Raw genomic sequence first — 16,750 nt, 5'->3', positions numbered from 1 at the left:
GCGACTTGTGTGTTAATTTTCGCGTCTTTTCTCGGGAATACTAGAAGGCCCAGAAAGGCTACCATGAAAGCAATATACCTATGTCTTTCCCATTTCAGCTGGTTTTCCCCGCTGCAGATCTTTCCCTCGGGATTGTTGAACCCTCCAAAATGACCGTATCTGTCGTACAGGAATGCCAAACTACAAAAACCTTCTGATAACTCTGGGTTGTGTATAACTCTGCGGATCTTCACGGTGTCTAAAAACCTGTGTATGGTCATGGTTCTTGGTGCAATAAGATACTGCTCTCTCATAGGGACCTTGGGACCCCCGATGTACCCTGCCAGTTCTTCCAGTGTCGGTGTGAGCTCAAAGTCTGAGAAATGAAATACAATGTGTGCTGGGTCCCAGAATGAAATTAACGCCCTTATAGTGTCCCCTCGCGGATCAATGTCCAGTAACCCAATTAAGTTTCCTAAGTACATCTTGACTGTATCTCGCCCTGATTCTTCCAAGTCGTTCCACCACATGCGTAAGCCCAAAGGGATCCCGTTTATAATAGCCCCAGATGAATTCCTACTCGTGCTCATTCTGCACATTTATTAAGGTGATTTAGACAAAAAGCAAAATCTTTATTTGACTCATAAACTAATTTTCCCATTTTTCCCTAATTTTTTAGGAAAAGAAAGACTGATTCTCCAAATACGGCCTTTTGACTCTTCAGGGATGAAGATTTTAAGGCTGTAGGGATTTAACCAGCCGAAAGGTAAAAGAATGACCAAAGGTGGTTGTTTATGCAAAGTCAGCCTTCCAGCGCCTCTTTAGAGAATGTTCGGCTATTTTTGCAAAATGGCATCGCCTGACTCTTTTATAAAAGTGGTAATATTTTGTCATTTTTCTGGTCGTTTTTGCAAAATGGGAAGTTGGACCCGACGAGGGTTGCCTACGTATCTCACACCCTGTGAGAATCAAACCGGCGTAGTTCGGGCGATCATGAATAAAGTAAATGAACTAACTTTTCTTTTTTTGAAGGAAAGACTTATAAAGAAGAAAGGGGGAATTTTTGCAAAAAAGAATTTCTAAAGAAAAAAAGATTTTTATATTTTTTTTTTTGAATTTCGAAAGAAAAACTTCTAAAGAAGAAAGAAAATATTTTTGGAATTTTACTTTCAATTTATGAAAGAAATGCTTCTAAAAAATATTTTTGAATTTTGAATTTTCTTTTCAATTTTGAAAGAAGAATGAAAATATTTTTTTGGATTTTTTTGGAAGAAATTAAAAGAAAATATTTTTATTTTTATTTTTATTTTTTTAAAAAAAATAATTAAAAAGACTTTCTACAGAAATCAATAGTGGAAAATATTGTTGGATTTTGTTTTTTGAAAATTAGGTGTTTAAAAAAAACTTTTCTAGAAAGGAAATCAAGAAAAATACTTTTTGGATTTTTATATATATATATATATATATATATATATATATATATATATTTGCAACAAATAATAAAACCACGTTCAACGCACGACTCTTTTTATTTTCATTTTTGGCATTTTCATAAACAAATAAATAAATAAATAACCCCATTTCAAAAACAAGACTCTTTTTCATTTTCATTTTTCATGACAATACAAACTATTTTTTTTTTATTTTGAAAACAAGACAAAGTGAAGATTTTTTTTCTTTTGTTTCACCAGAAATGACTAACCTATTCTTCCAAACTTAAAATAAAAAGACTCTTTTTTTTATTTTTTTTTAAGTGAAATAAAATAAAACATTTTTCTTTTCTTCATTTTTTCAAGATTTTCGGCAGAATTTCGACAGTATTTGGGTATTGTTTTTTATTTTCTCTTTCTAAAATAGGCAATTAATTCTCTACACTGTTACTTCGCTCTTTTTTCCCCCCCACAATTTTCTAATATTCCTGATTTTTCGAAGCCGGTCAGCATGCAAGTCTGAAGCAAATAAATGCATAAAGCTAACAGGATGCAGCAGGATGGTCTTTTCATTTCAGGTTGCTAGTCCTAGACGGACCCAACCCCTGTGTTGAGTCCCTTAAGTCAAATGCAACATGATGCAGATAAGCGTTCCTACTAGGGATCCGGCATGAAGCTGAGTTATTCTAGGTTCATAACCTGGGTATTTGTTCTAGACTGTGTACCCGAGTGGGCAACTCGAGTCGAGGAGGGGGCTACATACCGGGGACCCGCGAGATCGTCCGGCTTTGTAACTTGTCCGGCCTCTTTCTTATTTTTGGGTATGACACTAACAGAATAGAGAGTCTCGGCCAGCGAGCACATCCCCGAAGATGAGAAGAGAAGGGTTTCGGCACAGTTTATATACAGTTCAGATAATATCAAAGCGGTAAAAGCAACATTTTGCACATTTAGGCCAAAACATGTAATAAAATCAAATAATAACAATTATTCTAAGCTCGAATTTCTTGAACCCTGAACCAGAGATTCTGGGTTCAACTCCCCAGCAGAGTCGCCAGAGCTGTCACACCTTCGTTTTCACCCACGCCGCCGCAAAGGGGCTCGGAAGGGAGTTTTTTCCAATTAAAGGACAATCGAAACGGGATTTATTTATTTGTTTCAGAGTCGCCACTTGGGAGATTTATGATGTCCCAAGTCACCGGTTTTAATCCCGAATCGAGGAAAAGAATGACTCTGTTTAACAGTCTGTGCACCATAAATCCGGATAAGGAATTCTGTTAACCCGGGAGAAGGTGTTAGGCATTCCCGAGTTCCGTGGTTCTAGCACGGTCGCTCAACTGTCATATTCGGCTTGATTATCTGATATAATACATGTTGAACATATGTGCGAATTTTAACTTTTAACCGCTTTTATCATTATTATTATTATTATTATTATTATCGAGAATTGCAACCTCGTGAAAATATATCTCGAACCACGTCACAGTCAATGTACCCGTGGTCGTCGACACACTTCGACTCCGTTGAGATTTGGATTTGGGTCACATAAATGTGCACCCGAGTTTAGGAAAATAACATTATTAAATACGCGCCTAAAGACTAACGCGCTGTTATTATTTTGGGTAGGGCAGTGAAATTTGCTTAACGACCCGTCCCGGAATCTAAGTATTTTAAAACAAATAATTATTGAGGGCCCCGCAATTTTTGTATTTATTTTGGCGAAGCACGCCTCATTTATTTTAAGGATAACCTAAAGTGACTACATTTCTATTAAATTCGTCTCTAAAATAAAAGAAAAAAATCCTAATTAATTACATGCTTAAAAAACATAACATATTAAATGCTAGATTAAGACAAATGTTAATAGAAAGAAATATTACTAAAATTGTAATTATAAATAAAATACGGAATCGACAAATAATATATTCAAAAGAAACTAATTATCCTATAACTAGATTAAACTCGCATTGTTAGATGACTTGAACCGTTGGAATTAATTATTTACAACTATTTGAAACTAGAATCAATCTTAATTACTAATGCATATTCGAAAGTTTATTAAATTTAAACGTTAACTCGTCTTGTTTGAACTCAAATCATGCCATAATGCCTAATTCGCGAAGTTAATTTAAATTCATGCTTTAACTAAATTTAGTTACCTGTTCACGATTAACCTAATGTTGACAATATTAAAACCTTCATAGCCAGTGAACTTAATCAGTTTTGCCAAGCCGATTCACTAAAGACCAACTTATGTTATTTTCCTCTTATTCCAATTATTAAACAGTTTGACAGTAATGAGCATGCTTAAATATATACTACCTAATAATCAAGTTAAAGCAAAGTATTATTTAATACATCACTACAAGATGCCTAGTTATGCAAAGCGACAAAAATTTACAGAATAATAATACATGAAATAACTTAAATACAATTAGTAAAAGAAACAAAGAAAAAGCTAAATTAAAACTTCAAAGTTCCATTCTTCATATGTATTCATGCTTTCACATTTCAGCTTACAATATACCAAAGTTACAGTTGTGTACCTGGTATTGTCAATACAAGAAGAAGAAGGTCAGCAAAGTAGTATGTAACACAGCAACATACAGCAGCAGAAAGCCCAACACAGTAGCTTCAACACCTCAATCCAGAAATCCCAGCAACACGGAGAAAACTAGTAAAAATGGAGAGGAAAAATAGTCCGGAAATCTCTCTTTGTTTTTTCTTTCTAGCTTTGAACTCTCTATGGTGTTCTTCCGCTCTCAATATTTCAGAAAATTTGGTTCTATCTTTTTTACTCTCTCCAAAATGAATTCTGTTCCTGTATATCCTGTGTATATCGAGTGTATACCGCTCTCTCCGCCCCCTCTTTTTTTCTTCTCTCTATCTAGTTTTTCTTCTTTTTTAAACTCCCTTCTTCCTAAATTTTCTCTTCTATTTATAGAAAAATTTTCGAAATTTTCAGATTTGTTTTTTATTATTTTTTTATTTTTTAATTAAAAGAAATCCCACTTACAAATTGCTTTTATTTTTTTAGAAAAAGAAATCTCACCTTTATTTACTTTTATTTTTAAAATTCCAACTTTAATTACTTTATCTTATTTAAAATCCCACTTTTTATTTTTTAAAAAGAGAATCTCACTTTATTTAACTTTTCTTTAAAAAAAAAAAAAACCACTATCTTTTCTTTTTCTTTTTAAAATGCTACTTTCAATTACTTTAAAATTTTTAAATTTTCAGATACCTTTATATTTATTTTTTAATTCCAACCTTCTTTTACTTTTTAATTTTTTAAACATTTCCACAAAACTTTTTATTTTTTTAAATTTTCTACATTCTTTTATTTTTTTTAAAAGAGAATTCCACCTATTTTTATATATTTTTTTATTCAATACTTCCCTTTTTCTTATTTTTTTAAATCATTCCCGAAATTATTATTTTTGTTTAAAAAAAATAATATTTTCGTATTTTTTTATATAAAAAAACAGAAAATAATAATAAAAATATTAATAGTGAAAATTCAGCTTTTAATTTTTTTTGGTATTTTTATCCTATAATAAAAAGTATAATAAATCTAAAATAATAGTAGGTTAAAACCCCCTAAAATATTTACATAAAAGAAGTGATAAAAAATTAAATGTTGTCAAAACTTAGGTGTTCACAATAGTCAATGTTTCGTCATGATCGTTCTTTGTTTTCCGGCGTCTTAGGGCCATAAAAAAAAATTCAGGACAATTTCCACGCCATCTATATGGGCGACAGATTCCAAATCTCCTATATGAATTAGGGCGACCGATTTCGAATCTCCTAAAATTTTGCGGGCCCATAAAAATGACCTAATGAACAATAGTCATCGTTTCTCCATGATTGTTCCTCATTTTTTGGCATAAATGCCATAAATTAGGAATTCAGAATGATTTCTAGATTTTCGTGTGCTATAGACCAAGCCCATCAAAAATGACCTAATGGATAATAGTTATTGTTTTGCCATGACCGTTATTCGTTTTTGGCTTTTAGGACAATAAAACAGGAATTTATGACGGTTTTCAGATTTTCGTATGCTATTTTACGAACTGTGATTGGTCTGAAATTTCGCAGGTCAAACGGAAACGGCCTAGTAATCAATACTCATTGTTTCTCCATGAATTTTGGATTCATTTTTTGGTCTTTTGGGATCATGCAACATAAAGTTTTTTATTATATATATTTTTCCGTGTGTATTAATACATGCTGATTTTGTAACAAAAAATTTGACGAACTTCGATACACTTGAGATCAAAACAGCTAATCAGGCCAAGGATTTCCAAATTGAGAGCAGATACTGGTACGATTCGTTGGCCCAGATGAAGTTAGAAGTACGGCAACTAAAGCATCAGCATATACAGGATGCTCAGGTGTTCAAGATGTGTAGCGATCAGATAAAACGCCTACTCATAGAGAAGAAGCAAACCAGAGATAGGATCAAGGCCATTGCCCATGCCATCACCAGACGATGTCTACGATGTGAGAACATGACCAGTGTTACCGTCCTCTCGACAGTGATGAGTTATGTCAAGCAGACCATGCATGAGCTGGAGCAACTTGAGAGGGATCTCACACCTAGGACCGCGGCGAGGCCGAACGATGCCCCGCTGACACAAATTGTCAAAACCATAATGTACTCATAAGTCGAGTCTGTATCTTAACATCTTCTGCCTGTTTTCCCATCAGTTTGTTTAGTCTAGGATGAGTCTAGGTTTATTTTTAAAGTTTGCTCTTTCTTTTGCAAAATGTAGTTTTGTAATAGACCGTTTCAATAATAAAAGGTGTGTTTCTTTCATTTGTGTTTTGAACTACGTAATGATCTGATTCACGTGGCGTCGTGATACGTAGGCAATCCTCATCGGATCCGGTCGCATTTTTACCGCAAAAATAAAAAAAAAACATAAAAGAAAAACAAAAAATGATAAGAAAAGGGAAGCCTAAAAAGAATGCCGGAATGACGCATGCTTTCGTCGCAAACGTGTAGAATTCACTTAACTGTATAGGTGCATCATGCTCAACGTGAGGTTGCCTATCTGTTATTTTGTTTCAAATTAACCGTGCGTTGTCGTTGAGTACTTCCAGGTTTTTTTGGAAAAGACGTTTGGTTTGGTGAAAGTCTGGCCTCGTACTCATACTTCACGAGGTCAAAAAGGGGTGTTCAACTACCTTTTGTTAAGTCGAGAAGCAGTGCTCACTCTTACTTCACAAGGTCAAAAGGAAGTGTAGAAATGTCTTCAGAGGTTCCATTGTCAACAACCCCTGTTTCTGAGGAAAGTTCTATCTCGGCCGTCCTCACACATGAATTCGCAACTGCGGAGGAAAATAGAATCCTACGGCTCCGCATGTTGGAAATGCTGGACGACTGGAATAATGGGAAAGAGCCGCCAAGTGTCGTCCCCGGATTCCCTGAATTATTCTCCAGGTCAAGTGGGACTTCTAATGTCCCCATAAATTATCCTGCTACCCCATTCGGGTACCCAGCCACCTCAGCCTTCTCTGCTGGATCGCCTTCTGAGCCTCATCCCCGAATGTCATCCACTGATGCAAGCATGAACATCTTTACTGCATCGCCTTGCCCGATTACGGCACAGCCTACCACGTACAAGCCAAGCTTTGACTCATCCTCTTTTACATTCCAAGCACCATCGTTCTCAATGGAACCAACTAGGTTCACCACCAACACTAATCCTCCACCGCCTTAGTGCGAGCTTGCACCCGGGCAGGATCAGAACCCCAGAATGGTAGAACAAAATGAGATTGCCAAAAGAATGAGAAGCCTTGAACAAAGTTTGAAGAATATGCAAGGATTGAGCGGACAAAAGAGCGTCTCTTACGCCGACCTATGCATGTTCCCTCACGTGCACCTGCCAGTAGGTTTCAAGACCCCAAAGTTTGAGAAATACGATGGGCACGGTGACCCCATTGCACATCTTAAGAAATACTGCAACCAATTGCGGGGAGCCGGCGGAAAAGAAGAACTGCTAATGGCATATTTTGGGGAAAGTCTAGTAGGGATAGCCTCGGAATGGTATATGGACCAGGAAATGTCCCGATGGCATATATGGGATGATCTCGCCAGAGATTTTGTGAAACAATTCCAGTATAACATCGACATTGCGCCAGACCGAAATTCGCTGTCGAATTTGAAGAAGAAACCTTCAGAAAGCTTCAGGGAATATGCTATTAAGTGGCGTGAACAGGCGTCAAGAGTGAAGCCTCCCATGGATGAAGTGGAAATGGTCACTACTTTTCTCCAGGCTCAAGAATCTGACTATTTCCAAAACATGATGTCAGCCATGGGTAAGCCATTCGCGGAAGCGATCAAGATTGGAGAGATGGTAGAAAATGGTCTGAAAACAGGTAGGATTCTGAGTCAAGCAGCCATAAGGGCAACCTCCCAGGCCGTCCAAAGCGGGTCCGGAGGAATGTCAAGGGGGAAGAAAAAGGAAGAAACGACCATGGCAGCCTCAGAAGCAATGGAATATCGTCATCCCAGGCCCCGTTTTCCAGAAAGAACACCACAACACTACTACCCCCACTCAAATCTGGCATATGCTCATCAACCCTAAACTGAATTTTTCCTTTAGTCACCATTAGGGTTTTAAACCCTAAACTGAACTTTTTTCCATTCAGCCAGCATTAGGGTTTTAAACCCTAAACTGAGCTTTTCCATGCAATCAGCATTAGGGTTTTAAACCCTAAACTGAATTTTTCCTTTAGTCAGCATTAGGGTTTTAAACCCTAAACTGAACTTTTTTCCATTCAGCCAGCATTAGGGTTTTAAACCCTAAACTGAGCTTTTCCATGCAATCAGCATTAGGGTTTTAAACCCTAAACTGAACTTTTTTCCATTCAGCCAGCATTAGGGTTTTAAACCCTAAACTGAGCTTTTCCATGCAATCAGCATTAGGGTTTTAAACCCTAAACTGAATTTTTCCTTTAGTCAGCATTAGAGTTTTAAACCCTAAACTGAACTTTTTTCCATTCAGCCAGCATTAGGGTTTTAAACCCTAAACTGAGCTTTTCCATGCAATCAGCATTAGGGTTTTAAACCCTAAACTGAATTTTTCCTTTAGTCAGCATTAGGGTTTTAAACCCTAAACTGAACTTTTTTCCATTCAGCCAGCATTAGGGTTTTAAACCCTAAACTGAGCTTTTCTATGCAATCAGCATTAGGGTTTTAAACCCTAAACTGAACTTTTTTCCATTCAGCCAGCATTAGGATTTTAAACCCTAAACTGAGCTTTTCTATGCAATCAGCATTAGGGTTTTAAACCCTAAAACTGAATTTTCCTTTAGTCAGCATTAGGGTTTTAAACCCTAAACTGAACTTTTTTCCATTCAGCCAGCATTAGGGTTTTAAACCCTAAACTGAGCTTTTCCATGCAATCAGCATTAGGGTTTTAAACCCTAAACTGAATTTTTCCTTTAGTCAGCATTAGGGTTTTAAACCCTAAACTGAACTTTTTTCCATTCAGCCAGCATTAGGGTTTTAAACCCTAAACTGAGCTTTTCCATGCAATCAGCATTAGGGTTTTAAACCCTAAACTGAACTTTTTTCCATTCAGCCAGCATTAGGGTTTTAAACCCTAAACTGAGCTTTTCCATGCAATCAGCATTAGAGTTTTAAACCCTAAACTGAATTTTTCCTTTAGTCAGCATTAGGGTTTTAAACCCTAAACTGAACTTTTTTCCATTCAGCCAGCATTAGGGTTTTAAACCCTAAACTGAGCTTTTCCATGCAATCAGCATTAGGGTTTTAAACCCTAAACTGAATTTTTCCTTTAGTCAGCATTAGGGTTTTAAACCCTAAACTAAATTTTTTTCCATTCAGCCAGCATTAGGGTTTTAAACCCTAAACTGAGCTTTTCCATGCAATCAGCATTAGGGTTTTAAACCCTAAACTGAACTTTTTTCCATTCAGCCAGCATTAGGGTTTTAAACCCTAAACTGAGCTTTTCCATGCAATCAGCATTAGAGTTTTAAACCCTAAACTGAATTTTTCCTTTAGTCAGCATTAGGGTTTTAAACCCTAAACTGAACTTTTTTTCATTCAGCCAGCATTAGGGTTTTAAACCCTAAACTGAGCTTTTCCATGCAATCAGCATTAGGGTTTTAAACCCTAAACTGAATTTTTCCTTTAGTCAGCATTAGGGTTTTAAACCCTAAAATGAACTTTTTTCCATTCAGCCAGCATTAGGGTTTTAAACCCTAAACTGAGCTTTTCCATGCAATCAGCATTAGGGTTTTAAACCCTAAACTGAATTTATGTGTTAGTAAAAGAAAATTCAAAAAATATATATATATACATATGTGTGCATCGTTCGTTCTAGGCTTTTAGTTAACTTACTTGAATATTTGGTGATAATTGTGTTAAAATGTTCCATTGTTGTTTAGTTTTAATTTCATTATTTTATTGTCTATTATTTTAGTTTATTTCATTTTTTTTATTTTGTTTTGTTTCAAAAGAAAAATGAAACTAGAAAAAAGAAGAGAAGAAAATCGGTTGGGCCCAAAATAAATGGAACAAAAACAGGCCCAAACCAACACTGATCCAGTCCAAATCCAGCCTGCCCAAGCACGGACTCAAACGACGTCGTATCGGCGTCCCCATTTGAAGCCGTTGATCTGATTCAAAGGAACGGTCCAGATCAGGCTGTCCAACTCACCTCAACGACGCCGTTTCAGGCAAGTTGATCTGAGCCGTCCAACCTCATTGATCCAATGGTCCCTGGCTTCCCTCAGGACCCGACCTATTTAGCCGGTTCAACCCAACCCCTCACCTAAACCAAAACGACCCCGTTCCCATACCAAACGACCCCGTCCTGTTACCCACCAATAGATCTAAGCCGTTCAGATCACTTGATCTAACGGCTCCAATCTCTCTTCCCCTTCCATATATAAACTTGACCCTTCACCCCGCACCCCCTATCCGAACCCCACCCCTCACTCGTCTCCTTCCCCAGCCTGAAACCCCCAAACCCTAGCAAGCCGCCTTAGTTCCCCTTCCACCAAAACCCGGCGGCATGAACGCCGGTGGCCACCTCCCGAACACCCTAAGACCCCCTCACTCTCCTAAACATGGATCTGTTACTCCCTAGCCTCGAATCACTTTCGTTCGTCTCGAATCTTCATTTGAAGATTTGAGTCGAACCCGGATCTATGCCAAACCACCTTATCTTCATACCAGACACTCCCCTAACCTTCCTCGTGACCAAACCAAGCTTGGTTTGGTCCGAATCTACCCACAACTCCCTAAAAATCAGATCTAGAAATCCAGACTTTAAGACACACGCACCTGGGAAATCCGGCCGGTTTGGACATGGGTTTGAGGTCTAATAGACCTTAATCAAGGTGTTCTCATGTGAGAACACCCTGATTAAAGTTTGTTCGGCCCCAAAAGTTCGAAGTCGAAGTTTGATTTGGGTCCGTTTGATTTCAAACTTTTTCAGTAAGTTTCCTTTTCTCTTTGTTTGGTTCTAATTAAGTTGTCATCATATTTCTTTGTGTTTGTTTGTTATTTTGTTATTTTTCAGTCGGATTTCTTCCATCTCGGTTAAAGGCCTTTTTATTTGGCCAATTGTCTTCTGTTTGTGTTCTGAATATACCCTGTGATATATATTAGTCGTCAAACGAGTTTAATTCACATAAGTTCCCAGTGTTTGAACAAATTGGTCTGAAGTCATTCGGGACTCTATACGTGTTGTTCATATGAACGATTGATTGTTATGTGTTACGATTAATATAGTCGAGTCGATATATGTCGTCAATTAGTTTCAATCGTTAAATGGTAACAACTTGATTCGTATTGCTTATTTCTGCTGTGATCGTATTTGAGTCCCATTAGGAACTGAATTGTATTGCCTATTGATTTTGTTCAAATTAAATTAAAAGAACATCTAGGGGGAAAGGTTATAATGGCAGATTCAGATTTTGGTTTTTAAACACAACGCCATTTGGTTTGGACTGTGGGCAGCATGTGTATGGTCTGCTTTAAGGAATTAAAATAATCGGACAACATGTGCTGTCAGATTGTATTCCTACTGCCCATACTTTGATTAAACAAACAAGTGATCAGTACACTTTAACAACCAAAAAGAGAGAGGGGCTGTCAGGGATTTCATGGGGGCTTGGTTATTTAAAACAAGTGAGTGGAAAAGCAACATGGGGGGGGGGTAATTTTGAGTTGTAAAACAGACTGTAAAGTGTGAAGGTTAGGCTATAAAAGAGGAGGTTTTTTATTCTTTTGGGTCAAAAGAGATTTCGGTGAGTAAGAAAACTGAAAAGAAAAAGAAATTTTCAGAGCATTTTTACAAAACATTGTCCAAAACTGCCTAAAGAACTAAGTTGTTTAAGCTGTTCTGGCCAAGTCAGTCACTCGAACTGGGGCTGTTATTGTTCCATTAAGAGAAGTTTGTGTATCTTCTGCTGTGATTGTTACTACACTAAGTTTCTGTGTGTTGTGGATTGAGTTCAGTTTTACTGATTATCGAAGCTGTGTTGGCTATTTGCTGAGCTTGTGTGACTATCGAATTTCTTTTGCTATTGCATCAAAAATAGTCTAGTTTTCTCGACTGTCTCGTTATTCTGTCTCTGGGATCGATTGGTGGGTACTCGACCACTATGGATTTCATCGTTTGAAATTGCTGTTGGGTCGTTTGTGGGCTGTTGGTTGTTGTTGCTGTGTTTGCTGTTTGGTTGCCGGTTGCTGACATCTTTCTTCTTCTCCTGTCTATTGTCCAAACATCCAGGTACACGACTAATACTGTCAATGTAATCTGAGGTTGAGCATGAATACAAAGAGAAGAGTTGAAGATAGTTTATTTTATGTATAGCATGTACACTGAATGATCTGTGATGTATGATAGCCTATATTTTGTTCGGATACTGGGTTAGCTTTAACACATAGCAACTGTAAATGTAGGGTAATTTGACATCCGATTGTGCGTGTAGGCTGTTGGATAAAAATTTTCAACCATGTAGTAGGCTGCAGTTTAGAAATTAATTGTGTTAGTGATTAGCATGTCTAGGAGCGCACGAAAACTATTCATCCTTAGTTAATTGTTTTTTCCTTTAATAAACGGTCCCTTTATAACTAATAAACAACGCCTATAGAACCAAGAACCAGTTCACGACCTCAACCTCACAGGGGTCGAGCCCAGGTCGAAACAGACCAAGCAAGCCCTCATCGAACAAACAGTGGCCCAGGTCTGGCCCATTCCGCATGAGCTGGATTTGGGCCCGTAATGTTCAATCAGTTGTCCGTGTGCGTAGTCATATTTTCTTGTTCTATAAAAGCATTTTGAATCCTGTTGTAAATAACCAGCAAGCATGTAATTAACTAGGACTATCTCTGTTTTCAATTAGTAGAGACAAACGCGACAAGAAACGTAGTTGCTATAGGATATCCTTTTTTTTTTTAAAAAAAAAAAAATAAAAAATAAAATGAGACGAGCCTCGCCAAATAAAAGGGACAAATTGCGGGGCCCTCACAAAATATATGTATTAATTACTTAGATTCTTGGACGGGCCGTTTAGCAAATTTTACGGTTTTCCCCAAAACAACAATACGTTAGTCGCTTTAGGCGCGTCTTAATAATTTATTCTCCTTAATTCGGGTGCACATTTATGTGACCCAAATCCAAATCGCAACCAAGTCGAGATATGTCAATAACCACGGGTGCATTGATGTAACGTGGTTCGAGATATGTTTTCACGACGTTGCAAGTCCTATAAACTAGCAGTGAAGGACAAAAGCGGTTACAAGTTAAAATTGGCACATTGGTTCATAATTGTATTTAAAATCTGATAAATAAGCCGAATATAATAGTTGAGCGACCGTGCTAGAACCACGGAACTCGGGAATGCCTAACACCTTCTCCCGGGTTAACAGAATTCCTTATCCAGATTTCTGGTACGCAGACTGTAATATGGAGTCATTCTTTTCCTCGATTCGGGATTAAAATTGGTGACTTGGGACACCCTAAATCTCCCAAGTGGCGACTCTGAAATAAATAAATAAATCCCGTTTTCGATTGTCCTTTAATTGGAAAAAACTCCCTTGCGCCCCCGCGGGCGCGGAAAAAGGAGGTGTGACAGCTCTGGCGACTCTGCTGGGGATTAGACCCAGAACCTCCGGTTCAGGGTTCAAGAATTCGAGCTTAGAATAATTGTTATATTTGGCTTTATTATCTGATCTTTATTACATGTTTTTGCATAACGTGCTAAATGTTGTCTTTTACCGCTTTGATATTATCTGAACTGTATATAAACTGTGCCGAAACCCTTCTCTTCTTACTTCCGGGGAGAAGCTCGCTGGTCGGGACTCCCTATTCTGTTAATGTCAATACCTAAAATAAGAAAGAGGACGGACAAGTTACAAAGCCGGACGATCTCGCGGGTCCCCGGTACGTAGCCCCCTCCTCGACTCGAGTTGTCCGCTCGGGTACACAGTCTAGAACAAATACCAAGGTTTAAACCTAGTATAACGAAACTTCATGCCGGATCCCTAGTAGGAACGCTTATTTGCATCATATTGCATTTGACTTAGGGGACTCAACACAGGGGTTGGGTCCGTCTAGGACAGGCAACCTGAAATGGAAAAGACCATCATGCTGCATTCCTATCTGTGTTGTGCATTTATTTGCTTCGATTCCGCATGTCGACCGGTTCCTAAAAAAAAAAAAAAAAAAAAGAAGGGAAAATAACAGCGTAGGGGAGATAATTACTTAATTTTGGAAAATAAAAACCAATGTCCAAGTAGTGTCAAAACCTTGCCGAAATTTTCCTAAATAAATAAAAAAAAAAACTGTCTTGTTTATTGAGAGTCATTAAAAAAAATATATATATAAAAATTTTCTTTTATCACTTTCAAAATAAAAAAAAAGGGGGTATTTATTTTAAAAATCAAAAATTCATAATTCAAAAAAAATGTGTTGTTTCTTTCGTAGTACCTTTTTTTTGAATTCAGACTAAAGGTCCAAATTTTTCCTAAAAAGAAATATAATATAATCTTTATCTCTTTTCAAAAATGTAAAAATACGCATTCTTGATTTCTAGATTTATTCGATTTTTTTTCCTACTTTACGATATCCCCGAACTACGCCGGTTTGATTCTCACCGGATGTGAGATACGTAGGCAACCCTCGTCGGGTTCAACCCCCATTTTGCTAAAATAGCCAAAATCAAAAAATATGTTTCAAATTTTTAAAGAGTCATAAATAAGTCAGGTGATGCTGTTTTGACATGAATAGCCGAATGTTCCCGAAAGGGACGCCGGAAGGCTAACTTTGCATAAATAGCCACTTTTGGGTTTTGCTTAGCATTTTTAGACCCACACAGCCTTAAAATCTTCGTCCCCGAAGTGCTTAAAGGCCGTGTTCAAAGCTTGGTCCCCTCTGTAAAATATTTTGAGTCAGTCATTTTTGTTAAAATCACCTTAATAAATGTGCAGGATGAGCACGATGCAAAATGAACATTTTTCAATAATGACCAAAATCCCTATCAAGTTACGGCTATGGTGGAATGATCTAGGTGTTGAAGGGCAAAATGAGGTTAAGAAAAATCTGAAAGGTCTTGTGGGTCTGTTGGAAATCCAGCCTCGGGGAGATATCATAAGAGCTTTGGTTACCTATTGGGACCCGGCGCACAATGTTTTCCATTTCTCTGATTTTGAGCTCACCCCAACTTTGGAAGAAATGGCCGGATACATCGGGAATACTGAACTTCCGTTGAGGGAAAAATACTTGGTCGCCCCAAGAGTCGTCACGGTACATCGGTTCCTGGATTCATTGAAAATACCTAGAACAGTCCACAACCCGGATCTAGCAGCCGGATTCTGTACTCCATGCTTCATATATGATAGATACGGTCACGAGGGGGGATTCAATAATCCAATCAACAAACTGTGCAGCAAAGGAGTTCGTCAGAAGTGGGACGAGCACAGACGGGTGGCGTTCATGATAACGTTTCTGGGTCTTCTGGTATTTCCCAGGAAAGATGGAAACATTGATTTGAAGATATCTGGGGTCGTCAGCACTTTACTCACGCAAAGTGACAGTACTCTCGCGCCTATGGTGGTATCCGACATCTTTCGAGCTCTCACAGCTTGTAAAGCTGGGGGAAATTTCTTCGAAGGTTGTAACTTGTTCTTGCAGATATGGATGACCGAGCACCTTTGCCATCATTCCGAGATTTTGAGCCATGGTTCCCCGGAAAAGACCCGCATAGAAGAATCTTACGCGAGAGCCAAAGAGATCAGTTTGCCCGAAGGAGTCTTGGCTTGGACCTCGTTCTTTCAAACTCTTACTGCCAGCCAAATACAATGGAAGTTGGGATGGTTGCCCGTTGATGAGGTCTTATATATGTCAGCGGCTAAAACTCATTTCTTGCTGATGGGGCTTAAGAGCATTCAACCTTACGCACCCTGCCGAGTTTTAAGACAGTTCGGAAAATGCCAGACAGTACCTCATGAGGAAGATCTAAGCACTCAAGCAATTGAGATAAGTCCTAACGGACAGTTCCCAGAAGCAAAGATTCGCCAAATCTGGAATGAGGGTCAATATTTGAAATCAGATACTTGCGTGCGGGATCAAGCCAAAGGAGAAACGGCGCCAGGTTACCTTGCATGGTACAGAAGGGAACTCGAGCATGAAAGGCCAGCTAAGAGACCCCACATCCGGAATTTTACCGAATCATCACAAAAGCAGTGGGATTGGTTAACAAAAGAAAGAGGCTATTGCACCGAAATCAGCAGGTTAAAGCAACAAGTGGAAAACTTGAAATATGAACACAACGTGCAAGTTGCTACCGATCTGGGAGAGCGGAACAGGTTGATTCAAGAAAATGAAATGCTCAGAGCCCAGATCAAACAGATAAGGTTGGATGCAGATAGACAACCAAGGCGTCGATCGGACGAGCAGCTGATAAAAGGGCTAAAAGGTGAAATCAGGGAATGGCGAGATGGTTTGGAGAAATCTGAAAACATCATAGCAGAGCTCAAAGCACAGTGGGATACAAGAACGGATAAGCATCGCAGGTACCTGAATCGATTGGAAAGCGACCATGAGAAGACTGTTGCTAAGATAAAGAGAGAGATGGCTACACTCGAGTTTAAAGCAGCTAAGCAGGCCGGGGATTTCCAATCGGAGAGTAGATACTGTTACGACTTGTTGGCCCAAATGAAGGAAGAAGTGCGGCAGCTGAGGGATCAGCATATACAGGACTCACAGGTATTCAAGACGTGCAGTGATCAGATAAGACACCTACTCATAGAGAAGAAAAAAACCAGAGACAAGATCAGGGCCATTGCCCATGCC

This window comes from Nicotiana sylvestris, chromosome 10, assembly GCF_000393655.2.
Source record: "Nicotiana sylvestris chromosome 10, ASM39365v2, whole genome shotgun sequence".
Lineage (NCBI taxonomy): Eukaryota > Viridiplantae > Streptophyta > Magnoliopsida > Solanales > Solanaceae > Nicotiana > Nicotiana sylvestris.
The sequence above is the reverse complement of the archived record's forward strand: the minus strand, read 5'-3'. Positions refer to the sequence as shown.